Source organism: Peromyscus californicus, unplaced genomic scaffold, assembly GCF_007827085.1.
Source record: "Peromyscus californicus insignis strain IS unplaced genomic scaffold, ASM782708v3 Scaffold_4__1_contigs__length_199733344, whole genome shotgun sequence".
NCBI classification, from domain to species: Eukaryota; Metazoa; Chordata; class Mammalia; order Rodentia; family Cricetidae; genus Peromyscus; species Peromyscus californicus.
Window position 1 is genome coordinate 159,454,783 of NW_026294562.1, and position 27,492 is coordinate 159,482,274.

Consider the following 27,492-nt stretch of genomic DNA (forward strand, 5'->3'; position numbering starts at 1 on the left):
TGAAGCTGTGAAGGGGAAACCTGCAATGCCTTGTGGACTCCGATGTATCAGAGAAGCCAGGGCCTTGGGATACCTGCCGTGGAGAGCTTCTAGCAGGGAGGAGAACCAACCCAAGACAAACAAGTGTGCTGCAGTCAACAAAGATGAAAGGGGTTGGAGTTCTGAAGAGCCCATTGACATCAGACATGGAGATGCAGAGTTTGGAGTCTGCCCTGTTGGTTTACAGTCTTGCTTTGGTCCAGTATTTATTTGCCACACTTTCTTCCCTGCAATTTTGAATGGTAATGTATATCCTGTGCCATTATATGTTGGAGTGTATGATCTGCTTTTTGATTTTGATTTAACAGGGGATTACACCTAAGAGATTGCATGAATCTCAGAAGGGACTCTGAACTTTAGACTTTTAAATAAGTTTTAGAATATTACAGACTATGGGGACTTCTGAAGTTGGACTGAATGCATTTCTGCCTTATGATATGACTACAAGTCTATGGGAGCCAAGGAGTGGAATGTGGTGGTTTGAATAAAAGTGGCCCCCATAGGTTCATATATTTGAATGCTTGGTTATCAGAGAGTGGCACTACTTGAGGAGGATTAGGAGGTGTGGTCTTGTTGAAGTGGGTGTGGTCTTTTTGGAGGAAGTGTGTCATTGGCTTGAGGTTTCAGAAGCCCAAGCCAAGCCCAGTGTCTCCTCCTGCTGCCTTCGGATCCAGATGTAGAATCCTCAGCTGTCATGTCTGCCTGTGTGCTGCGGTACTCCCTGCCACGGGGATAATGAATTAAACTTCTGAAACTGTAAGCAAGCCTGGTTAAATGCTTTCTTTTATAAAAGTTTCCATGGTCATGGTGTCTCTTCACAGCAATAGAACACCGACCAAGACAGTCTCCTTCTGTGGGAAGTGTGTCAGCAGTGCCAGAGGCACTAGAGACAGTGAGGCCCCTTGGGGAGACACCGGGTTTGTGGACTCTAAGAAGCCAGAGCCACCACTCTGTGTCCTGGTATACGGAGAGAACCCAGGGCCAAGCTCATGCCAAGCCATCATGCTGCACTGGCCGACGCAGTTGGGGTGACTGTGACAGTGTGTGTGGGTCTCCTCTCTCGTTGTTCAGATGTCTGTGAGATGCTCCATTCTTACTTTCCAAGAAGGCTGGGATCCCATTTCCACCAACCCAGTCGTGCGAGAATTCAGAATCCAATTTATTTTGATTTAAAGGAAATAATGGGAAGCTTCATTTCTCCCGTGCAGGGGTCTTCAGACTAAGATGAATCGCCTTCCCTGAAGATCCAGAGCCCCCTAGTCATTAATTTATGGAGCAAAACTGGGCAGAGAGCAGAGGAGAGGATGTTCAATTGGGGCTGTGGTTTTACAGCTGTCTGAGGACAGTTTCCCCCATTGCACAAACGATCTTTTCAGCCCTGCTGTGGGCAGCCTCCGAACGGGCTGCTGGCAGCACAGACCTAACAAGGACACAGGCCCTGCCCGTAGGGACATCAGTCTAGAGGAAGGGGCAGATAGCCCGTGAATCTGAACTCCTGTGGCTGTAAGAAAAACAATTCAAAGGTGGAGCTTTCCTCTGCTCGTCTGAGACCCTTCCTACTCAGCCAGAGGTCAGAAAGGAGTCACCCACAGAAGCAGGGGCAGAATTTTAAAGTTTCATAAACATAAACACTCAGTGCTAGGCCTGGAAATGAAGTCACCTACTTCAGTACTGGTTACAGAACCTTAGGGTAGGAGCCCCACTCTATAAGGTCCTCTGTGACCAACAGATACTGGGAAAGTATAGGAGAGCTTTAAGACTCCCTAATAAACAGCAAGCCAAAAGAGATTGTATTAGTCAGGGATCTCTAAAGGAGCAGGACTGATAGAATGAATACACACACACACACACTCGTGCACGCACACACGAGCATGCACACAGTCATGCATGCATATAAAGGGGGTTTATTAGAGAGTTTTACAGGCTGCAGTCATGTAGTCCAATAACAGGTGTCTCCCGATGGAAAGGCCAAGATTCCTAGAGTTGTTCAGTCCAGACTATTCTCAGCAACCCCAGTCTGGTGCTGGGGCCCTGGAGAATTCCTACAGAGCTTCTGATCTTCAGTCTGCATCAGAATCCTGAAGAGGCAGGTCCTAATACCAGCAAAGGAATACCTCAGCAGCAGGGTAGATGAACCTGCCCTTGAGAGTAGGTCAAGAAGGCAAAAGGTAAAAGCTTCCTTCTTCCATGTCCTTTTATGTGGGTTGCCACCAGAAGGTACAGCCCAGGTTTGGGGTGGGTCTTCCCACTCTGAAAGAACAAATCAAGAAAATCTCTCACAGGTATGCTCAGCTGCTTGGGTTTTAGTTGCTTCCCGGGGTAGTCAAGTTGACAGGCAAGGTCAGCGTCACGTTGATAAAAGACAACCTGTCTGCACCAAGGAGTCGTATTCTAACTGGGACCCTGACACAGAAATAAAAGTGGGAAAAGGTGGAGAGGCGGGGGAGATGGGGGCGGCAAGTGGGACACACCAGGTACCCTTTACCTCCTCAGACCCCAGGAAAATGATAAGAAAATAGAAAAGACCAAATCCTGCACGCAGAGAACAGCAGAGGGTCACTGGGCAGCCAGAGAAGCAGCAGAGGCTTAGTTGAAAGGACCGGACGGGTGTGAGTCAGCAAGAGGAAGGACTGTACACAGCTGGACCGAACACAGGAGGTCAGCCGCTGTCGTGGGTGGTCTGCGTCTGGATCAGGTTTTCTGGGTTCTTGGCCTTTAACTCAAGAATGAAATAAGACCCCACGTAGGTGGCAAAGTAGGGAGTGACAAGACAACAGGTTAGATACACTGTCAAAATTGACGGCAGGCAGCGACCTGAGTGGATACATTCAACAGCCCTGGTTGTCTGCAGCTTCCTTTTACGGAGTTCAAAGGAGGCGGAGGGTTGCTAAAGGGGTGTGGTTTAGGTGGTTCTCTATTTTGATTGACAGGTTCAGTTATGTGACCTGTTTTCTACTGTGCACGTCCCTTCCCATAACGCGAATGATTTTAATCATTTCCATGCTCAATTATGTGTAGGCATAAGATGGTAAATAGGAGATTTTGCCCCCCCTCAAAAGTTCACTTTGAAGATAGAGTTTGCCTTATTGAGCATGAACCTGAAGCCAGTCTAGGCAGGCTCAGGCAGTTCAAGGATGTGTTTAAATAGAAACAATGTTACCAAAGGGTTGCCACCTCAGTTACTGTGCGGGCTCATTTTATGTCAACTTGACACGATCTAGAGTCATCTGAGAGGAGGGAACACTGACAGAGCGACTTCGTAACATCCGGCTATAAGGCATTTTCTTTTTCTTTTTCTTTTTCTTTTTTGGCTTTTTGGTTTTTTTCAAGACAGGGTCTCACTGTGTAGCGCTAGCTGTCCTAGAACTCACTCTGTAGACCAGGTTGGCGTGGAACTGTAAGGCATTTTCTTGATTAGTTATTAATGGGTGAGGGCCCAGCCCATTATGGGTGGTGCCATCCCAGGATTGGTTGTCCTAAGAAAGCAAGCAAAGCAAGCCAGTAAGCAGCACCCCTCCATGGCTTCTGCATCAGCTTCTGCCTCCAGGTTCCTGCCCTGCTTGAGTTCCTGCTCTGACTCCCTTCAATGAACAGTGATGTGGAAGTCTGAGCCAAATAAACCCTTTCCTCCCGAAGTTGCTTTTGGTCCTAGTGTTTTATCACAGCAATAGAAACCTTGACTAAGACAACATTAATTTATACCAATAATTTATACCAATAAGCTGTCACAAGACACGTGACCCAGATTCCTGGCATGGGGCCCCACCTCCCTGCACATAGCAGCTCACAAGCATCTGAAACTTCAGTTCCAGGGGAATCTAACACCCTCTTCTGGCATTTGTGGGTACTGCACTCACATAGGTACTTCACTATTATTGTGACAAAACACCATGGCCAAGGCAGCTTATAAAAGCAAGCTTTAAATTTGGTGGCTCATGGTTCCAGAAGGCTAGCGTTCATAACTATCATGGGGAGCATGGCAGCAGGCAGGCAGACATGGCATTGGAGAAGTAGCTGAGAACTCACATGATCCACAAACATGAGGCAGAGAGAGAGAGAGAGAGAGAGAGAGAGAGAGAGAGAGAGAGAGAAGGAATCTTTTGAAACCTCAAAGCCCACCCCCAGTGACACATCTCCTCCAACAAGGTCACACCTCCTGATCCTTCCCAAACAGTCTACCAAATGGAGATCAAGTATTCAAATACATGAGCTTATGCGGGACATTCTCATTCAAACCACCACAGCTAAGGGAAGTGACTTATTCTCATTGTTTAAAGCAGGTATCACGCTGCTCAGTGCAGGTAGGGGTCCTAGGCTGCTAACAGGTTGCTAGGTGGATTGTTGAGAAGGGGTGTGTGTGCATAGAACATGTAGGTGAGGATCTGTGTGGCCAGGTCATCGATAAAAGAGGGGTGTGGGTGTAGCCCAAGAGAAGTTGAGTCCTAGGTTGCTAAATTATTCCCTACACTTGTCTGCCTCACAATTGAGAGTAGAACCAACTCTAGAAGGTCCTAGACTCACATTTGTGAAGCTTGACCCTAGCAGATTAGCTAATTAGCATCAAGGCTGGAAATGGGAGAATTCATTAAAATGATCTGTATTCAGAATAGTCCATCTTTCCTCAATTCCATATGCAATAGAAGGATGTCAAACCTGCCTTTGGCAGATGGACTTAATGTCTGTTTTCAAGGTAAAAGCCTGAACAACCCGAATGAAAAAGGTCTAACCTAAATATACTGTTGTGAAATTTCATATTAGCCAGAAAAGGCTCCTGAAAGAGAAACAGAAATAGTAAAAAACAAAACAAACAAGGGGCTGGAGAGATGGCAAAGCAGTAAGAGCACGGGCTGCTCTTCCAGAGGACCGAATTCCATTCCCAGCTCCCACATGGCAGCTCACAACTGTCTGTAAATCCAGTCCCAAAGGATCCGACACCCTCATACAGGCAAACCAATGTACATGAAATAAAAGCAAATAAATCATTTAAAAAAAAGGCATCAGACTCATTGTTTCCCATAAGCAATATATTAAGCTAGGGGGAAATACAGTATGACCTTGAGAAACTTATTTTATACCTAGAATTCTATACCCAGCCAAAGTATCAATCAAATTTGAGACAGAATGTCTTAGTCTGCTTTCTGTTGCTATAACAGAACACCTAAGCGTAACTTATAAAGAAAAGAGCTTTAGTTAACTTACAACTCCAGACCAAAGTGAGAGATCAGGAGATAAAAGATCTTCTGATGGGGGCCTCAGAGTGCTTCAAGTCATGGCTCAAAGACAGGTAAGAGGGCGTGCTTGAAGAGGTCACTCATGTGGTAGGGGAAAGGAGAGGACATTTGCCCTACAAAAGCCTCTGGGGAGCTAATCCAGTGACAACCAGAATGGGCTCCCGAGAGACAACATTAATTTATACCAATAATTTATACCAATAAGCTGTCACAAGACACGTGATCCAGATTCCTGGCATGGGGCCCCACCTCCCTGCACATAGCAGCTCACAAGCATCTGAAACTTCAGTTCCAGGGGAATCTAACACCCTCTTCTCGCATTTGTGGGTACTGCACTCACATGGTGCACATACACACATGCAGGCACTCATACACATAAAAATAAACAAATAGTTTTAAAAAACAAAATGGTTTCGTTTACATATGGAATTAAACGAAAATATTCTTAGGAATAAGGTTAGCCAAAACAAACAAACAAAAGGATGCAACACTTACATTCTGAAAATGGCAAACTATTGTGGGAAGAAATTTAAGAGATCCAATATTACATCTTCCTGGAGTGCAAAAGCCAGTGTTGTTGAGAATAAAGATTATTTATTTACAGAATAAAGATTCCAGTTGTGGGACTGCAGGCAAGAGCATGTAAGGAGACCCCTGAAGCTGAAAGATATCAAGTGTTCTGTGTGACCAAGCGGAAGAGGGGTAAAGGGGAGGGAGACAAAGGGGGACCTCCTGGAAGTGACCCCCAGCACATGGGACTTGAGTAAGAGAATGGGAAAGCAGTGCCGTGGGAACAGGTGGATGGAGGTCCCGAGGCAGGTGCACGAGAAGCAGCAAGTGGAAAGAATCCTAAAGGATTCAAAACTCACAAGCAGAGAGCAGAGGACCTCAACAGAGACCTGAATACGTTCAGCAAGCATGCTCCAAGTCAGCGGGACCCAGGAGCCTCCAGGCCCCGGCTATGAGGCAACATCCTGGGGCAGGAGGCCAAACCACTTGCGGTTTCTTTGGTATTTTTCCAGAAGCACACTTCTACACACCCTGGCATCTTCTTCCAGGACCACGCCTTTTAAAACTGTGCCCCTTTATTTTGGAACTTGATTAAAGCAAGTCTGTCTTGTCTGGTCTTTAGTTTGGATTGAAAAGTTCTGGATTTATCCAGGGATCAAAGCCATTTCTGTGAGGCCATGGAAAGAGGTTTTTCACCTCTGAGTGGCATTTCAGACCCTGAGACCAGCCAGCTATCTTCATCTTGATGACGCTCTGGACCCCAGAACGTGAGACACTGGGCCAGCAGCAACTGGCCATCAGATCCTCTGCTTGACACCTGCCAATCTCCCTCTAGTGTCAGACTTACAGAGTTCCATTTATACCCAAAGTCACTCTCAGCTCTGTGGCCTCTCAGTCACCTGACCAGTGAGACCATACAGCCATCCAACCCAAATTATTCCTTTCTGAGACCACAGCTGGCAAGCAGCCCCTCTATTTAGTACACCCCATGTCTGCCAAGGCAGACATTGCTAATCAACCACAATTCCTAGTAATGGAATCCTAGCACTGCAAGCCTGATGACCCTCAACCCAGGATGACAAGCATGTGTATTCAGAGCTGACACACCAAATGGAACCTGTTTGGTATTCCTAGCCTCAGGGCACCTCATGAGTGACAGAACCAAAGCAATGGAATAGAAGGACCATGGTAGCAGTGCTGGAGAGCTGGAATGGTTGAAGGCCTATCTGTCCCATGTGAGGATTGAACCATTTATGATACTGCTGTGAAAGTCACTTTCACATGGCTACAGAAAGAACAGCAAAGTCCAGAGAAAGAAACCAACAGTTATGTTCCGGCTGTTATACATAAACTAGAGAATAATTTTTCAAAGTTATTAGATAGGCCTGAAGATTTTAATTATAGGCTGTTGTATCCTGACAAAGAACTCAGTGAATGCATTATAAAAATCCCAGATGATTTACTTTTCAGAAATGGACAAGCTGGCCTAAAATTCATATACAAATATAAAGGACACAGATTATCTAAAATAGTCTGGAAAATCAAGAACAAATTGAAGGAGGTTGGCAAGATGGCTCAGAGGTTGAGAGCACTTGCTGCTTCTTCAGAGTACTGGAGTTCAGTTCCCAGCACCCACTTTGGGAGGCTCACAACCATCTGTAACTCCAGCTCCAGGGGATTCGACACCCTCTTCTGGACTGTGTGGGCTCCTGTCCGTATGGACATACACATACACATAAATTTAAATTTTTTATTACTAATTTTTTGTTTATTTTACGTACCAACCACAGTTTCCCTCTCTCCTCTCCTCCTGTCCCCTCCCCCAATCTCCTTCCTACCCCCTCCCCCATTTACTCCTCAGAAAGGGGCAGGCCTCCCATGGGAGTCAACAACACATGGCACATCAAGTTGAGGCAGGGCTGAGCTTCTCCCCTCTGCATCAAGGCTGAGAGAGGCATCCTAGCAGGGGGGAAAGGTTCCAAAAAGCCAGGAGCAGATGCTGCTTCCACTGCCAGGGGCCCCACAAGCAGACCAAGCTACACAACTGTCTCCCACATGCAGAGGGCCTAGGACGGTCCTATGTAGGCTCCCTAGCTGTCGGTCTAGGGTCTGTGAGTTCTCACGAGCTTGGGTCGGCTGTCTTTGTGGGTTTCCCCATCATGATTTTGCTACCCCCACTCCCACCCCCTCAACCCCCACCCCTCAACCCCAGCTCCTACAATCCTTCCTCCCTCTCTTCAACAGGACTCCCAGAGCTCTTGGCTAGGATGTCAGCATCTGCTTCCATCAGTTACTGGATGAAGGTTCTCTGATGAGTTAGGGTAGTCACCACTCTGATTACAGGAGAAGGCCAGTTCAGGCACTCCCTCCACTATTGCTAGGAGTCTTAGCTGTGGTCATCCTTGTGGGTTCCTGGGATATTCCCTAATTTTTTTTTTTTAAAGGACACACTGGAGAGTTTTGCGTTCTGATTTCAGAAGTTACTACAAAGCTGCTAAAATTGGGGCAGTAGGGCACTGGCATAGGACGGAGCCCTAGTGGGTGGAAGAGAGCTGAGACTCCATGAAAAAGCCTGACATTCACAGAGGACGGAGTTCTACATGAAGATGGAGTCCTTGGAGAGCTACCTGTTCTCCCTGCCCATTAAGGAACATGAGATGTCTGACTTTTTCCTGGGAGCATCCCAAAAGGATGAGGTCATGCCAGTGCAGAAGGTAACTTGTGCTGGCAAGCGGACCAGGTTCAAGGCTTTTGTCACTATTGGGGACAGTGGTCATGTTGGTCTTGCTGTTAAAAGCTCCGAGGAGGTAGCCACTGCAATCTGGGGAGTCATCATCTTGGCCAAGCTTTCCATTGTTCCTGTGTGGAGAGGCTACTGGAGAGCAAGCTTGGCAAGCCACTCTGCTCTCTGCACATCACCCCGGCATCGTCTCTGCTCCCGTGCCCAAGAAGCTGGTGATGACTGCTGCACACCAGCCAGGCTGCACTGCCATCCTGGGCAACGTCGCCAAGGCCACCTTTGATGTTATCTCCAAGACCGACAGCTACTTAAGACCCCACCCCACCCTGACCTCTGGAATGATACTGTGTCCACCAAATCTCTTTAACAGGAATTCATTGACCATCTTGTGAAAACTCCCACCAGAGTGTCCGTTTAGAGGACCCAGGCTCCAGCTGTGTCTACCATACAAGGAAAGGATTTTACACACGAAAAATAAAGTGAATTAAGTCTGTCAAAATAAAATAAACCATTACTATGGTGAATTAATTTTGCTTTTCTGCATCATCTGACAGGAAGGGGCAAGAAGGAACTTTCTGGAGTGACAGAAGCCACCCTCACCCCAAGTAAGGTGGTGGTTGTGCATCCACACTATGTCAGTCACCATAATCAATGGTCTGAAGATTTAAACTCTGCAGATTTCACTGGATGCAAATTTTACCTTGATAACGATATCATTTTGTAAAGCATCGGCTCTGAGGAGCAACATGGAGGTAGTTCCCTTGCTTCTTTGCTGTGAGCTTTCAGCACTTAAAATTTTTTTAAACACTTTACTAAATTGCTTTAAAATCTTTTAGCTTTGGAAAATTAAACAGGTTCCAATTTGCAGCTTTGTATTTTTCTTGTAGCATGCAGCATCAATAGCCACATCCCCCTTCTCTCCCAGGAGTGTCCCCAGGGTCTTAGGAAGGAGACCAGCGGGAGATTACAGGGCAGGAATCACGGGGAGAGAGAAACGGAGTTGTATCACTCTATTCCCATCATGGGGCTGCTCTACCCAACACAGATTCTTTTAAAAAGAAAAAGAGGGCGGGGGGGGGGGGGGAGAAAAAACTAAATCAGACTCTCAAAAGCTTCCGTTTCTGAATGCTAAGGCTTATTTGCATATCAAAATTGCCTCCGGATGGTAGGCAGAAATAGAAAATTAAGGAAGAACGTTAGCAAGGAGAGAAAGAAGTCAGGCAATCGGGGACGTAAAAAGCACTTCCCTCTATCGGGGCAGCATCCGTGAGTAAAGAGCAGGACTCCAGCACAGCAGCAGCTGCAGTCGGACAAGACCATCGCTACAAATGTATTTACTCACTCAATGACAAACAAATCTTCTTTATTAAAAAACAATCCACATCTGTACCTCACGACTCCCTCTAGTGGACCTGAAAAACAGCCAGACTTATGATGACGCCATCTATTTTGAAATAGTATAAGAAACTGCCCCAAGAATCTCTCCGACCAGTTAGTTCCTCCACCCCATGGTCACTACAGAGAATTAATTTTACTTTCGTGTTAAGTAGGATTTCCCACAGCCTCCTTTAAAGAAAGGGGTACTTCACACCCGAATAATTAACCACTCATACATCAGAGGATAGACATTTCAAACACTTTTAACCAGGGTAAGAAAATTGAAGGCTATTGGAGCTAGTCTGATCCTCGATCGATATCATAAATATTCAAAGCATTTCACGGTGGTTTTTGCGTCGCGTTCAAATGAAAGAGCCCTGGCAACAGCCTGCTTGCCCACACAGTGCTCCAAAGTGTTCGAAATTGGGTTAGCGATCATTTTTAATATCATCATTCCACTTACATTTCTACTTTTGTGAAGTAGACCTTCAAATATCGTCAAATTATTCCTCAGACCCTCAAATCTCGCGCGCTGTTTAGAAGTCTCATTTTATCTTGCCACAGCAGCATCTTGTGTTTGAGGGCACATATATAATATATAAGTCACAAAGTCACACACATTCATGGGCCTGACATGTGAGTGTCTCACATCTCTGTCACAGAGGCCACAGCAAGGGAAGGGGCAGTTAGCAGGGATCGAAGATGTACCGTTCAATTGAGTTCACCTCTGTAGACTTACACAAGTGGCTCCCCCCCCCCCCCCCCCCGCCCCTTGCCTCCCCCCCATCCTCCCCCTTCCCCAACTCCCGCCAGACAGGCTCTCATGATGTAGCCCAGGTTGGCCTCCAACTCCATCTTCCTGCCTCTTCTTCCTGAATGCCAGAACAACAGGTAATGCACCTGTCTCCCAAGCGACATTTTGATAATTATACTTCATTGTTCAATGATTTGGGGTCTTGCTTCCCTATCACAAATAAATATTATTGCAAATAGCAAATGAATGTGAATACCCCACTTCTTTTCAAAATGAAGGATTTGGGAGTGAAAACTCATGTTAGAAGGGAGAGCTCTTACAGAAGTGAACTTAGATAAAAATTCTAACGAAGTTGCCTAGCCCTGAAAAGTAACATGGGGGTGGGGGAGGCACACATCTGTGATTCTAACACTTGGTGAGTTCAAGGACAACCTGGGCTACCTTATGAGACTGTCAAAAAAAATCTACCTAGATTAGTTCACTACCTAGTTCAACCAAATGTCATTACCTTGCTTCCGGTTGGTGGCTGTCTCTCTTAAGAAGACACACTTCTCACCCAAATCTAATGCTACCACCATCAACAACCCCACAGAGGCTCAGCCACCTCAAATGGAAATGAAAACATAATGTATGGAAATATTCTCTTAGAAAGCCTCCTTAAGGCTGCCCATGTATTAATGTATTAGTTTGCAAACATTAAGATCAAAGCCACAGCAACAAATACATCCTAAAAAGTTTGTCGTCAGATTTTTATTAACGATATACAAGTAGCTCAACATAAAAAATTAATAGGCTCAAGCCTTGAAATGTCAGAGCCAATGATCTGTGCCTGCACACCCCCTCAGCTCTGCTCCAGAGTCCTCGCTGGGCCTGCACATCCCCTCAGCTCTGCTCCGGCGTTCTGGCTGGGGGTCTTCTTGCCTTGAGCGACTCAGTGTGATTTTTTTTAAGGAGAAAAGAAGGTTAACAGATGGCTTAAGAGCCCCCTGATCTGCTGCACTAAGTTAAAAAAAAAAAAGCAAAGAATAGAACCTAAGGTGTCGAAAACGCAAGGCCCAAACTCATAGACGTGCAATTTCAAGCCTTTAGGCTCACCCAATAAACTGCTAAATATTCAGTTTTAAGTAAAATCTACTGTAGGTTAAAAAAACAAATCAACCCCACCGACTTACAGTATTACTAACTTTTCAATTTAAAAAGAAATGTTAGACCAAGTGTTAATTCCAGCACTCGGGGTGGGGGTGGGGAGTGGGGGGTGGGGGTGGGGGGTGGGGAAGATGACAGGCAGGTCTGTGAGTTCAAGGCTAGTCTGGTCGACATAGAGTTCCAGTCTAGCCAGGGCTATGTATATAGTAAGACCTTGTCTCAAAGAAAAAAAAAAGGTGTCAGGGCTCGAGAGGGCTCAGTGGCTGAAAGCACTTGTCACTTTTCCAGAGGGAAGACCGGAGTTCAGCTCCCGACATCCATGTCCGGTGGCTCACAACCACCTGACACTCAGCTCCAGGAGATTTGATGCCCTCTTCCGGCCTCCTCACAGGGGGCACTCGCTCATCCAGACACACACATATGCACATGCACAGACAGACACACAGACACACATAAATGTTAAAAGAAATACATTTTGGTCTGTGTGGTGGTTTGAAAGATAATGACTCCCCCAAAGGGAGTCAGGTTCTGAGGTCTCATATATGCTCAAGCCACGCCCAGTGTCTCACACCACTTCCTGATGTCTGTGAAATCAAGATGCTGGACTCTCAGCTCCTCCAGCACCATGTTTCCCTGCACATCACCTTACTCCCAACTGCCATGCTCCCTGCCATAAAGATAATGGACTGAACCTCTGAAACTGTAAGCCGCCACCTCAATTGAATGTTTTCCTTTATAAGAGTTGCTGTGGTCATGGTGTGTCTTCACAGCAATAGAAACCCTAACTGAGACAGTCTGGAATTCCCTATGCAAGCCAGGCTAGATCTTCCTGTTTCAGCTTCCAAAATTCTGGGATTACAGGCATGTGCCAGCACACCCTGGCTCCTTTTCAGAAAGCTCGGTGTACGTGCTATAGTGCACAGAAAGAAGCAAGCGAAGCATATTGGCACTTCTTGAATCTGAAACAGTCTTATAGAGCCAAACTTCCAGAGACCAAACCCATGGACGGTGAAGTCAGTCCTTAATCACCAACAGTTCTTTGTATGTGTAGCCCAGAAATACGGCAGCTCCAGAGCCAGGACGACCTGGGCACCCACTGCGCTGTGTATGCTGATACACCACAGGTCTGAAGAATCGTGAGAGAAAGAAAACACAGACGAATGGTGAGAGCTGCAGCCTGGAGAGAAGACTCAGTGGTCAAAGGTGCGCCTTGTCCTTGCAGAAGACCCAAGTTCACTTCCTAGAACCCATATGGAGCAGTTCATTATCACCTGTAACTCCAGCTCCAGCGAGTCTGGTGACTCTGACAATTGTGTGCACATACACACATACAAATACATGCACACATGTAATTAGAAATAATAAAAATTGCTAGCTCGTGGCTCAGGGCAGCAGCTGGCACCACTACAAAGAACATGTATGTGATGGAGAGGTAGGAAAGAGAAAAACGGAGCAGGGAGTGCTCTATGGAGAGGGTGGAACTGGGAACGTGATGGCGGTGACAGATGGGAGCAAGGGCTGAGATGGACATGCTGTCACTGTCCAGTAGCATTGGCCAGATCTTGGTGTACAACCGCTTGGAGCTTGGGCAGATGTAGACTCAGCCCCTGAACCTGCCGCCTGACCCCTGGCTCTGGGCAACAACAGAGGCCGGAGATGAGGAAAGGTTCGCTTTCTGGATTGGACCTCCTTGAAGGACCGCCATGGCCTATGATGCCACCGGAGGCCATGTTAGTGTCGGTGGTCCATGCTGCTGCCCCAGGCCTCAATGAAACCTGAGACCCATGTGGACCTATGCATCCTGTGCCACTGCCTACTGCTGAGGTGATGTCCTCAGGCTTTCCTGCTTGGGGCATCAGACTGATGTGAATGACATGTGTAACCACCTGAGGCCATGCCAAGTCTCCGGGCTGTGCAGCTGCTGAGGGCAATGAGTGGGTCAGTGATCCTGATATAACCAAGAGCTGTGTTGATGTCTACAGCCCATGTTACCACCAAAGCCCATGGTCTGGGCTGCCACCTGAAGCCATGTTGACGTCCCTGTGCTCAGGAGAGCTGACCCAGCACCTCACTGGCCCACAGCACAGTGATGGTAGCATGGTCAATGGAGAGCTGACTCTGGCCACCACACTGCCCTCCTTAGTTGATGACTTCTGGCATGGATGCAGGGAGAGAAAGACTCTTCCTCCTTGAGGGGGCTGGCCACCAGGAATCCGACCACACTCCAGTGAATATATGGACAACACAAAATGGACCTTATTTTTCCTTGTGGGGAGGCCAGAGGGGAGGGGTGGACATGGGAAGACTGGGAGGTGAGCTCAATCAGGGTCCATGACGTAAGATTCCCAAATAATCAATTAAAAATAATTTAAAATAATAATAATAAAAAAATAAATCTCAGAAAATATGAGCTAGGTGTGGTAGGGAGTATACAAGTTCAAGACCAGCCTGGGCTACAGTAGAAGAAAATAAAAAGGGTGTGTAGAAAGACAAGTTTCCAACCTCAGATTTCCAAAGAAGATGCCTGCGTGTGTCTGTCTTTCTAAAAAGATTTCTCTTTCTTTCTTCCTTTCTTCCTTTCTTCCTTCCTTCCTTCCTTCCTCCCTCCCTCCCTCCCTCCCTCCCTCTCTCTCTCTCTCTCTCTCTCTCTCTTTCTTTCTTTCTTTCTTTTGTTCATTCATTCATTCATTTATTATATGAGTGTTTTGCCTGCTTGAACCTGAGTGTACCACAGGTATAGAAGCCAGAAGAGGGTATCAGATCCCCAGAACTGGAGTTACAGATAGATGTGAGCCACTATGGGGTGCCTGGAACCAGACTCGGGTCCTCTGCAAGAGTAGCCAGTGTTCTTAGCCACTGAGCCATCTCTCCAGCCCCACTTCTAATCTACATTTTATTAGCAACATATTTTAAACAGGCAGAATGAAGAATATTCTAAGCCCAGATATACCCATCTAGACAACAAAGACGGAGACCATCATTGGAGTAACAGTATGTGGGCACTGACACCAACTTGGAGTTGTAATGAGAGGTCACTGGTCAGTTTTTGTCAATTTGAAACAAGCTAGGGTCATTTGGGAAGATAGAACATTAGTTGAGGAATTATTTCCATCAGACTCTCCTATAGGCAAGTCTGTGAGACGTTTTCTTGACGAATGATTGATGTGGGAGGGCCCAGCTCACTGGCCTCAGTGCCATTTCTGGGCTGGTGTCCTGGATTCCATAACAAAGCAGGCTGAGCAAGCCATGGGGAGCAAGCCAGTAAGCAGCTCCCTCTATGTCGTCTGCATCGGCTCCTGCCTCCAGGCTCCTGCCTTGACTTCTTCCCTGACTCCCTTCATGGTAGACTGGAGAGCTGTGAGCTGAAATAAACCCTTCCTCTCCACATTGCCTTTGGTCATGGTGTTTATTACAGCAATGGGAAAGAAAAGTAGGACAGAGAGGAGACGGCCTCGCCTTTGCAAAGGACTGAACTGCCTGCTGCTGGGCTGCGGAGGAAACAACCGTCTTCGTGATCAGGCCACTGGTAAGTTGCCCTTGGGCTAGTGAACACCCGCCACACACACATATTCATCCCAGCAGCTCTAAGTAAACTCACTGGATCAAAAACCTAAGACTAGAAAGACCCGGACTCACTGAGGAGGAGGGGGGCGGCAGGTGTGTGTGGGGGGGGCAAGAGAGTAATGGGGGTTGAACATGATCACAGTACCTGGTTTAGATCTATGAAACTAGCCAAAAGAAGGTGTTAAGTTCTAAAATAATGAGTTAATTAAATAAGGAAGGGGAAATAATGAGTTAATTAAATAAGGAAATTGAGTGGTTGGGACAATGAATAAGACATCTAGGAATCTTTATATATGACATTCCAGAAAAGATGAGTGGGGGCAGAGGCATTGAGGAGGAGAGAATGGGGGTGTGCTGGGGGGACAGAAGCTCAGTAGACACAAGGTTTCCTTTGCAGGAAATAATAAATATAGCGTGGAAATAGCTAGACGTGGTGGCAAGACAGCACTGTAAACACACTAACTGGCACTGAATTTATACATCTTAAGATGATCAACAGTCATGTTTATATCATGTGAATCATAACTCAATAAGAGAAAGGTTCAGCCAGACTGGAGTAGCCGTTGAGAGCTATTGCACAGCGGGGTGGCTGTAGTCAGTGATGATGAATGCGCACTTCAAAACAACCAAGAGTGTCATTTCAAATGTCTTACCACATACTCAAAAAATAATAACTGTGCAAAGTGATGCCAGTGCTAACTAGCTTGAGCTGATCATTCCACATTGTACATACACGCCAAAACACCACATTATAGCCCATAAATGTATGCAGTCAGAGTTGACGATCAAAACTCATGTTAATAATGTTTATTTAAACTTGGGAATCATCACTATCTATGTGGCACTTGTTTATTTTTATTTGTTGGTTTTCAGGCAGGGTCTTATTATGCATTCCTTCAAACTGGCAACAATCCTCCTGCCTCAGCCTCTTGAGTGCTGAGATTAGAGATGTATACCATCAAATCTGACTGTAGATGCTGCGGTCATGGGTCTGTGGGTCTGTGGAAATGGTGGTGCACACTTATGATCACAGTGCTTAGGAGGCTGAGGCAGGGGGACTGCAAATTCAAGTGGGCCTGAGCTATCTGGCAAGACTCTATCTCCAAAACTTGTAGGTGAAAGGGTTGGAGATCACTTTCCAGGGGTCCCTGGAGGGGAAAGATTTCCCATCAGAGGCCCCGTGGGATACCGCAGCAACTGCCTTGCAAGGGCTGAGATGCGGGCAGGGAACCCAGGCCAGCCTTGCAGCCTGCCTCTGCCTTGACATCCAGCACAGATGGGCCCCAGTGCCCCTGCCTTGTCACATGGCAGCAGAGCATGGTGGCTCTGATTTGGGGAGGGAAGGGGTGGCCTCCAGCATTCTGAGTCTCTAAGGACAGTAAGGGAAGGGGGTTCTGTTTGCCCAGGGCAGCCACTCCAGCTGGTGGCTGGTGCTGTCCAAAAGTCCCCTCTGTCAGCCACCGTTGCTTCATCTGAAAAACAAATCATCCACAGTGTCAGTGTCCTTGGGACTCAATGTCTACGGATCTGGGCACGTATTTCAGAAGCAGGGAGCTGTGGTCTTAGCAGGGAAATGTGTGATTCCTTCGCTGATACACCACACTCCAGTGCATCTGTTTTTGAGAGACACAGGGAAGGCATGGCACAAAGACCCTTGGTCTCCCCCCACTTTAAATGTGATAAACCACCATGAAATGAACTGAGTTTTGCCATTACACTTCTCCTGTGAGTCCTGGAGCCCAGGACATTTTTATGGTAGTCTTTGTAGCTATGTGCCTGAAACACCTCAATCAATAATCCTGATACTGGGAAAATGTATTCATGCTTATGAAATGAAAGGTCTGGTAAAAGGTGTGGCTTTTCACGGGGGGGGGGGGGGGGGGGGCATCATTCCTCAAAGTGCTGGGATTCGGTTGGATGGACCATATGGACCACACACCGATCTTCAGAAATGGGCAGCAAAGTTTGCAAAGAGCATTTTTTAAGAAATTGGAAATGGGGGATGGGGGATGGTGATAAAGACACTCAAAAAAAGGAAGAAGGAGAAGAGATGAGGGAGAGAGGGAGAAAGGAGGGGAAGGGAAGAGAGGAGAAAGGAAAAGAAAGTTAGAAAAAAAGGAAGGGAGGGAGGGAGAGGGGAGAAGAATACTTGGCTTTTTAGGCAGAAAAAAATTTAACCCTTAAAGCCATCGACTGACTCAAAGACCACAAACCAGGGGTTCTTTGGGATTTTTTTTTTAATCATAGGGTTCAGCACATTCCAGAATGAATTGTTTGTTTCCAACACTCTCCAGCTTAAGGAGCTCATGGAAGGGAAGCAGGGCTCCTTGCCTGACCTCATTTAAGAGGCGGAATACACATTCCTTTGAGTTTCACACTTTAATCTTCCAAACTCGGGGCTTCCTAAGGCAGCTCAGCTCTCATCAAGGCTGCTCTCTAGTCACGCCTCTTACGGTTTCATAATATTTTTAAAAGGTAATACTAGTAGAGTTTCAGGCAGTTGTCTCCATTTTCCATTAACTAAGTGTCGACACTCCTGATACCAGAATGTACAGTCACCAGCACACCAACAGTTTTAATTTTAAACCGACTTCTTCACCCTGATGACTTCAGAACTTCACCCATGGCACTGTCGCCTGGTAACTTTCTGTTTTAATTAAAGAAGTTAAATTGGCAACAGGCAATATTTTTACTTTCACATTAGCTTTGTTAATTTAAAAAAAAGGGAAGTGAGAAGCGGTATACCTGGGCTGGAGAGATGGATCAGCATTTAAGAGCTCTTGTTGCTCTTACAGAGAACCCAGGTTCATTTCTCAGCACCCACATAGCAGTTCACAACCATCTGCAACTCTAGTTCCAGGATCTGACGCCCTCTTCTGGCCTCTGCAGGAACTGCACATACATAATGCACATACAGATACACAGACAAAACACTCACATATAAAATAAAATTTAAAAATTTAAATTTTTTTTTAAATTAGAGAGGTGTACCTGTGGGTAAAATCAAGCTCTGAAGCTCATCTTTCTTTTTCTCTTCAGGGGATATGAAGCTAAAAATCTCTACATGAGACAATCTTAAAATCACAAAAGGAAGGATGAAACTATTTTGTTTTTGTTTTTGTTTTTGTTTTTTGAGACAGGGTCTCTCTATGTAGAGTTGGTTGTCCTGGAATTCACTATGTAAGCCAGGCTGGCCTCCAGCTCACAAAGATCCTCCTGTCTCTACCTCCTGAGTATTGAGATTAAAGGCATATATCACCACACCCAGCTAGATGAAAATAATTTGAAGTTAACTATTGTTAGTCTAAAAATCACACTAGATACTTTCACTTGGCAAAATTTTCATAATCCTAAAGACATATTACAAAAATTTTCTAGAAATGGAGGTAAACAAAAACTCCAAAGAAAGTGGACTAGGAGGTAGGCATCCTGCATACCTGAGATCCCAGCACTCGGGAGGCTGGGTAAGAGAATCAGGAATTGGAGGCTGTCCTGGACTACAGAGAGACTCTCTCTCAAAATACAAACAAAACAGAGATATGGGAATAATTCTTTTCAAAGAAAGCAGGGAAGATATTACCTTATCAAATCTAAAGGACTATTGAGGCATAATGGTAATATTCATTTGTAAAGGTTTTTTTTCTCATTATGGTTAAAAAAAAGCATTTTCAGTTGTATAAAGGAAAATCTGGATGTCTTAACCATTTATAGGTATCACCTAAGACTGGAAAAAAGCTGTATTTCAAAATAATGAGGAAAAACCAAGATTCTTACCTTCAAAAAAGATTTTTTTTTTACTCTTATGTATATGTGTGTTTCCCTACAAGCATGTATATCATGTGCATGTAGTACCTGCAGAGGCCAGAAGAGGGCATCAGATCCCCTACAACTGGATTTACAGATGGTTGTGAGCCATCATGTGGATACTGGCAATAGAACCCAGGTTCTCTGCAAAAGCAGCCAGTGTTTTTAGTCCATGAGCCATCTCTCCAGCCTCCTTTTTATTTTTTAATAGATATTCTAAAGTCAGTCACGGTGAAACCAATCCGCCACCCTAGGGCTTGGGAGACTGATATAGGAGAATTGCTGGGAATCCAAGGCTGGGCTGTACAGCGAGTTCCAGATCTACCTCTGCTACAGTCAACCACCCTATCTCTCTCTCACACACACACACACACACACACACACACACACACACACACACACACACACAGCATAGCTATATCATAATTAAAAGTAGATACTCTGATTTTCAAAATACCAACTATAAAACCCCAAGAGATTGAGAAAAAGCTTCAATATAATGATTGTACTGCTGTGGACGGAAAATGAAATGTCCCCAAGAGGCTCCTCTGTCCACCCTGTTGCTCCCGAGCTGGTGGCATTTGTTTGAGGGGAGGCTGTGGGGCCTGACTGACAGAGTCGGTGACTAGGGTAGGCCTCTGAAGTCTGGCCTTGCCCTGTGCTTCCTAATTGTAAGGAACACGTAAGACCTAGGGTGATCAACCCTAGTCAGGAGTGATAAGCAACAGAATGACGTAAAGAAACCATAAATGGGTAGTGATAAGCGATGTGTGGAAGTACTGAGAAGACTAGAACCTACCCAGAAAGGGGTATAAAAGAGGAAGCCTCGGACATGACCAACAGAGCTTCTCACATGAGACGACTCTCCTCTGCCAGGGAGACGAGGTTGACCACAGGAAGGCTGACCCGAGATCCGCACCTGTACGCCCGGTGAGGTATTCCTGCTTCCACTTGGAAGATGGGATAAATATTGCTTGTAATCTTATTGTGTGAATAAATGAGTGTTATACCAAGTCTAAATCAAGAGTGATTACTCCTCCCCTGTAACCGGGGTATGTGCTTGCCACACTAATTCACCATGGTGGAGGAGCCACCCTTCCCCACTCCCCACGGGTGAACCCCTGCCACAGTGGACTGAAGCCATGAACTAAAATAAATCATTCCTGCATTAAGCTAACTTAGACAGGTACTAACCCTCCACCCCCCAAAAATTAGAAAACGTAATTCCAGGATTTTTAGTTTCACTTATGTATATATGTGGGAAGAAGTTGTGCATGTGTGTGCAGGGCCTCACACTGTAGCCCAGACTTCCCTTAAACTCAGGCTCCTCCTGCCTCAGGCTCCTGAGCACAGGATTTACAGATGTGAAGCTGACTCTGCAAATCGCTTCTCACGGGACATTCTTTCCTGTTCTACGCCCATCTAAACTTTCACAATACCAGACTTCAAACAGGTCCCATTGATTGGACTTACTGATCTTCACCAAAGCAACTCAGACACCATGAGGAGGCTTGCTCTCATGGAGTCTTAGGCTATACCACTGAAAACGTCTGTCAGTCACCCTGAATGGCAGCAAGTGGCACCTCAGAGGCCTGTCTATCCACTTACTGCAGGGTGACCTGCCTCCTTTAGCATTTAGCAATCAGAGTTCTAAATAGCAATAAACTCCCTGCTGAGCCCGCAACAGAGGAAAAAAAAAAAAAGGAGGAGGGGGGCTCAAGATGCCTTTTATGGCACTTTGAGATAATGGCTTTATTGCCAAAAGCCATATTAGCAGAAGATGGAGGATTCAATTTACAGAATCTCCTGGCTGGTTGTGCATTCAGCGACAGCCTGTTTATGCCCAAGAAGACATGGGTGCCTGTGGAAAATGTGTCTGAAGGGCGGCCCACAATGTGGCTCTGCCCACCCAGCATGCACAGGGCTTCGTTCCTCAAGCCAAAAGAAAGTAAAAAAAACCTGGAACCCGGGGAAGGGCAGATCCTGACCCAAACTCCAGAGCCATCCGAAGCCCTGTGATGACCTGTAAGTCACCCACAACTCCCAGACCTGCCCCAGAAACTGTCTTTCTTTCTTGAGACAACAAAAACAGATGGAAAACTGCTAAAACGGCTCAAATATGTGGCGCTTTTACGTTTATGTGGTTCTCGGAAGAAAAAAAAGAAAAAAAAAGCAGCCTTAATTGACTTGCTTGCTTGCCGCGTCCCAGTTCTGTCGAAATCGCTTACTTTGTTTGTTTGTTTGTTTGTTGTTTGTTGGTTTGTAAGGGGTTTGCGTGGGAGAACCAACCATTCAGGGTATATCTTTAATTGCTATAATTCAGAAACAATAGACTTCCTTTCAAAGACTTTTGCCAAAAGAGGCAAGGGAGGAAGAAGTCTCTGGAATTTAAAATTTCACATAAAACCCATGTTTTTTTAAAGTTGGTTTTTACTTTGGCTTTACGTGTATCAGTGTTTTGCCTGCATGGATGCCTGGGCACCTTGGAAAGATGGCAAACGGCACTGGTCACCGAGCAGAAAGGTCACGGTCACAACAGAACCCTGTGTCAGTTTTCAGAGCTTTATTAGGAGGGAAAAGGGAGGCAGGGGAAAGAGGAGAGCCAGGCTTGGAGAGAGAGAAAGATGGGGGCGGAGGAGCAGAGAGAGAGCGAAGAGCAGAGAGAGGGTGGGGTCTGCATCCGGCTTTTAAGGTGCATACGTAGTCATCAGTGCACACTGATGATGTAAGACATAAGACCCCAAACTGCACATATGCAGTCATGTAGCTGGAGTGGCACAGAATCCTAACACACCAGTGTGTGTGTGTGTGTGTGTGTGTGTGTGTGTGTGTGTGTGTGTGTGTGTGTGTGTGTGTGTGGTGACAGCTGGAGGCAAGAAGAGGGTGTCGGGTGTCGGATCCCCTGAAACTGTGGTTACAGGTGGTTGTGAACCACCTGATGTAGGTGCTGGGAACCAAACTCAGGACCTCTGGAAGAGCAGCAATTCTTAACCGCTGAGCCATCTCTACAGACCACAAAGCCTTTTTCTTAAGATGTTATTTAAAAAATAAATAAAATTAATGAATTAATTTATTAAAAATAGGGGTGGGAGAGATGGCTCAGCAGCTGGGAGGAACACAGTGTTGTGATATGACAAGAGAGAGGCCTTCGCAGGTGGAGCCAAGGTGCCCCAGGGTGGGTGAGAGACAGAGATGCCATGCAGACAGCGCTCAGTGGAGAGTTTTATTTGGTGGGGGGAGAGAGAAAGGAGAGGGAAAGAGAGAGAGAGGGAGGAGGTGCATGCAACCTCATGGTGAGAGGGGGAGAGAGTGCATGCCAAGGGGGAGGAGTCCTTTCTTAAAGGGAATGAGCACATAGGATGATATCAGGACACTGGGCGAGCCAGAGTATTGTCTGCTTATTGACCAGGATTCCAAGAAGAGGGTCTGAATGCTAACACACAGTTGTTTGGTTCCCAGCACCCATCCCAGGCAGCTCACAATCTCCTGCAATTCTAGCTCCTTTCTAGATCCCACACCCTCTTCTGTCCTCCATGGGCACCTGCGTGTACATATACACATCCCCCTGCAGACACAGATGCAGACACAAGTAAATAATAAAATAAATATTTTAGATGAAACAGTTAATTAATAATATTAATTATAATAATTAATTAATAGTAATTAATATGACCAAAAATCTCATTGGATAGCCAGCTAGAGGTTTCTGAGTGGCCTACAGAATTTCACTAAACCTCTCTGTTTTATATCCATAGAACAAAACTAAGTCAATATACTTACACCTCACCAGGTGGTGATGGTGCACACCTTTGATCACAGCACTCGGGAGGCAGAGGCAGGCGGATCTCTGAGTTTGAAGTCAGCCTGGTCTACAGAGCGAGTTCCAGGGCAGCCAAGGCTACACAGAGAAACCTTGTCTCAAAAAACAAATATAGATACTCAAATACCAACTATCAGGACTGAAGGAGGACTTTATACCCACTGGTATTTACCTGTCTTCTATACATGAGGTCTCGTGGGTTGGGTTTGGGTTTTGTGGTATGCTATGGGATGTTCTGTATGTTAAAAGTATTGCTCTGATTGGTTAATAAATAAAACACTGATTGGCCAGTAGCCAGGCAGGAAGTATAGGCGGGACAAACAGAGAGGAGAATTCTGGGAAGTGGAAGGCTAAGTCAGAGAGACACTGCCAGCTGCCTCCATGACAAGGAAGATGTAAGGTACCACTAAGCCACGAGCCACGTGGCAAAGTATAGATTAATAGAAATGGGTTAATTTAAGATATAAGAACAGTTAACAAGAAGCCTGAGCCATTAGGCCAAACAGTTTAAATAATATAAGCATCTGTGTGTTTATTTTATAAGTAGGCTGTCAGACTGCTGGGACTTGGCCAGACCCAGAGAGAAAACTCTCTAGCTACAGTGGTGCTCAGGATTAATCAATCACAAGGCCTTGCACATTCTAGGAAGTGCTCTACCCACAACAATTATCCCCAGGCCTGCAAGAGGTATCTTGAAGGCATATCATTAAAATAAATGCAAAGATAACAGCTTTCTATTTCCTACAAGGTGTAGGTGTCCTAGTTAGCTTTAACTGCCAACTTAACACAGCCTAGAGTCATCTAAGAGAAAAATCCTCGATTAGGAATTACACAGGTCAGATTGGCCACAGTCATGTCTGTGGGACATTATCTTGATTATTAATGGACAAAGGAGGGCCCAGCCCACTATGGGCAGCACCATCCCTAGGCAGGTGGTACTGGGCTGTGTAAGAAAGCCAGATGAACATGAGCCCAAGAGCAAGCCAGAATGGAGCATTCCTCCACGGTTTCTGCTTCAGGTCCCCACCTTGACTTCCCTCAGTGATGGACCATGACCTGGTTGTGTAAGACAAATGCCACCCCACCCCACCCTGGCCAATTTGCTTTTGGTCAGAGTGTTTTGTCCTATCAACAGAAAGGAAAGAAAACATCAACATAAAACTTCTCACCTTCTTTGGACACAATCACCTCCACCACCATCACCCCACCTTGGGAAACCTGATGCAGGAAAGGGGGGTGCCAGTGTTCCCAAAGGCTCACCTGTCAAGGCTCAGGCACCAGCACAGCAGTGCTCAGAGATGATTGGCTCATAAGAACTCTGACCTCATTAGTAGATCTACTCATTGGTGAATTCATAGCTGAATGGAAAATTAGGAGGCAGGGCCGGGCGGTGGTGGCGCACGCCTTTAATCCCAGCACTCGGGAGGCAGAGCCAGGCGGATCTCTGTGAGTTCGAGGCCAGCCTGGACTACCAAGTGAGTTCCAGGAAAGGCGCAAAGCTACACAGAGAAACCCTGTCTCGAAAAACCAAAAAAAAAAAAAAAAAAAGAAAATTAGGAGGCAGGGCCTAGCTGAAGAAGGTGTATCTTATCCAAAGACTGACCCCCTCCCCCTCCTCTCTCCCCCTCCCCTCCCCCTCCTCCCTCCCCCTCCCCTTCCCCTCCCCTCCCCCTCCCCCTCCCCTCCCCTCCCCCTCTCTCCTGGCCACTGTTAGGTGAATGGCTTTGTCCCCTACACACTGTGCACCATTACATTCAGCCTCATCTTCAGCCCGGAAACAAATCCACTGACCAACCATGGACTGGCACTGTGGCTAGCACCCCTAAGTCATTGATCTCACACATTTTGTCACAGTACCAGAAAGCCGACTAATGCGGGAGGCCAAGAAAACAGCTCAATGCGGTGAGAAACCGTGCTGCGAACAGTGTGGTTGAGTCTATGGAACCCCGACCACCAAGACGAAGGACGAACGGAACAAATCCACCACGCAAAGTGAAAGCCATACATATGCTTTTTAAGTCACTTTATCTCTGCTTTTTTTCTATCCTTTTTTAACGTTTTCAGTATAAAATAAATATTATTATTTTAGAAGCAAAACTCCAGAACCTTGCAACCACCACCAAGGTTAAGAAAAACATTTATGGGCTGCTGAGATGGCTGGGGCACCTGCCACCAAGCCTGATGACCACAGTTTGGTCCCTGGAAGGAAAGAAGAATGCTTTTCTAACAGATTCCTCAAGAAAGGTTCACAGGAGCACTCTTTTCTGAATTAGTGGAATTGATAGTAATCTTAATACTTGACAGTCTATTTTCTAGATAAAAAAAATCTTTGAGCCGGGCGGTGGTGGCACACGCCTGTAATCCCAGCACTCGGAGGCAGAGACAGGTGGATCTTTGTGAGTTCAAGGCCAGCATGGTCTACAGACCTAGTCCAGGACAGGCTCCAAAGCTACAGAGAAACCCTGTTTCGAAAAACCAAAAAAAAAAAAAAAAAAAAAAAATCTTTGACTTAATTTTTTTACAAGAATATCTTTTTTTTAAAGATTTTGTTAGTTTTATTTCATGTGTATGAGTGTTTATTTGCAGTTTGTATTTGTACCACTGCATGCCTGAGGCCTGCCGAGGCCAGAAGTGGGCATCAGATCCTCTGGCACTGGAGTTACAAATGGTTGTGAGCCACCTTGTGGGTGCTGAGAATCAAACCCAGGTCCTCTGCAAGAGCAGCCAATGTTCTTAACTGATGAGCTATCTCTCCAGCTCCTACCTGAATATTTTAACCAAATTATTTCATCTTCCTGTGGCATAAAGTAGTGCTGTAAATAACACAACAATAATTTAACTAACTTTCTCACATAAATCACTGGGTCTTGGTAGATACCCAGAGGAATATCACTTTTCCTTTCAAGTCCTGGTAATTAACTAGAATGCATCCTCATGTGGCGCTCTCTGTACTGGATTGGTAGTCTCAGGTCCTGGGAAACCCTTTCAACATGCAATTTCAAATTATCTTTCCACTTTAGGAGTACTTTCTAAAAACCATTGGCTTTTATTATTTATGGTCTGTCTGTGCCTCGATTTTTCTTTTGCAGATATTCTTCTCTTGTCTTCATTATAGTATTATTTTATTTGTTGCATGTCTAATCATGCATGTACGAATGCATGCATGCATATGCCACGGTGCATGTGTCGCCTTCTGTCGAGTGGGTTCTGGGGTTTGAACTCAGGTCCTCAGGCCTGGCTGCAGACACCTTGACCCACTGAGCTATCCTGCTGGCTGGACTCTTCTCTCTCATATGCTGGCTCTTTGCCTGCGTTCAATGCTCATCACTTGGCTGTAGAATATTTCCGTCTCTTTTTTCATCGATACTTTTTAACAATTCTTCCCGGCTTTGTTTTGTCATCCTCTATTTTCTCGTTTGACTTACATACCTGCTATTTTAGTTTTCATTTCTAAACTTTCCTGCCAGTGTCTCCTCAGTTCCACCGGCCTTTCTAATTCCAACTCACGTCCTTTCATGGCTCGGGTAAGTTTCTGAGTGTCTTTTATCTTATATGGGGAGAAGCTCACCGTTTTGATTAGCTCTGTGGTCATGTGCTATGTGTGTTCTCATTGTATAAAAGGATGTAATTCTCCTCTTTAATCTTGTCTTACAAATAATAACTAGGTATGAGGTTTGACCTCAATTGCTTGCTCATTTTTGTGTAAAATGAATTTTCCTAAAAAATTAAAAGAAAGAGGGCCTCAAGGTAGTTTTTCTAATTTCACAGCGCTCCTGCCTTTCTGGGTTTTGCAGCATTCAGAAACATGGCAGTTTGCTTTTTGGGACTTCCTGGCTCTGCCCCCTCAGCATCGTCACCTGGGTGACTCGACCTTGTCTCCAGATGCTCAATTTAATTTTCATCCCCAAAGCTACTCCTCAGTGGGGCCCAGTCATGGACGGGACCATTTAAAGGAGCACTTAGGAGTCTCTTCCACCCCTTCGGAACTTATAGCTGGAGATCAATGCTCACACGTGATGAGAAAGGAGGGTGGTGCCTCCTCAGACTTAGCTCCCCTATCACGGTGCCATCACCCCTTACATCTGTTTGCTGTCCTGTTCCTAAGCTACCAAATGCTCCACTGGCTCTCATTCCTCCCACACACCTGAAGGTCTTCTGATTGGTTCACCTCTGCCCCATGGCGGGGGGGGGGGGGGGGGGGTGTCTCGTCACCAGCCTGGCTGTAAATGTCTGTCACAGCCTTTTGTTTTGCCTTCTGCTCACCTCTTTAAATGATTATTATTTTATATTTATTAATTTTGGTTTCCTTTTGGAACAGGGGCTCTGCTATAGTCCCACCTGGCCTGGAAATCCCTGTGTGGCACAGCCTTGAATATGGCTGACTGGTTGGTAGTTGGGAGCCGCCTGGTGTAGGTGCTGGGAATCGAACTCTGGTCCTCTGCAAGAGCAGTACACTCTCTTAACTGATGAGCCATCTGTCCAGCCCCTCATTTTTTCATTTATTATG

General features: G+C 45.9%; 2 long non-coding RNA genes across 9 annotated transcripts in view; both read right to left on the bottom strand.

Annotated features, from left to right (window-relative positions):
- Positions 1-1,900: 1,900 nt before the first annotated feature.
- Positions 1,901-10,542, bottom strand: LOC128124630 (uncharacterized). The gene is made up of 2 exons (XR_008222916.1): positions 10,361-10,542; positions 1,901-2,289 (listed from the first exon to the last, which is right to left on the bottom strand). It is a non-coding gene; the product is annotated as an uncharacterized LOC128124630 (long non-coding RNA).
- Positions 10,543-16,153: 5,611 nt separating this feature from the next.
- Positions 16,154-27,492, bottom strand: part of LOC128124629 (uncharacterized) — a 101,319-nt gene continuing 89,980 nt past the window's right edge. For 6 of the 8 annotated variants that reach the window (XR_008222913.1, XR_008222912.1, XR_008222908.1 and 3 more), the window contains 2 exons: positions 18,107-18,294; positions 16,154-16,833 (listed from right to left, as the gene is read on the bottom strand). This is a non-coding gene — a long non-coding RNA (uncharacterized LOC128124629). Of the gene's footprint in view, positions 16,834-18,106; positions 18,295-19,964; positions 20,116-27,492 lie in introns of all 8 variants that reach the window. The other 2 variants (XR_008222914.1, XR_008222915.1) reach the window with 2 other exon arrangements.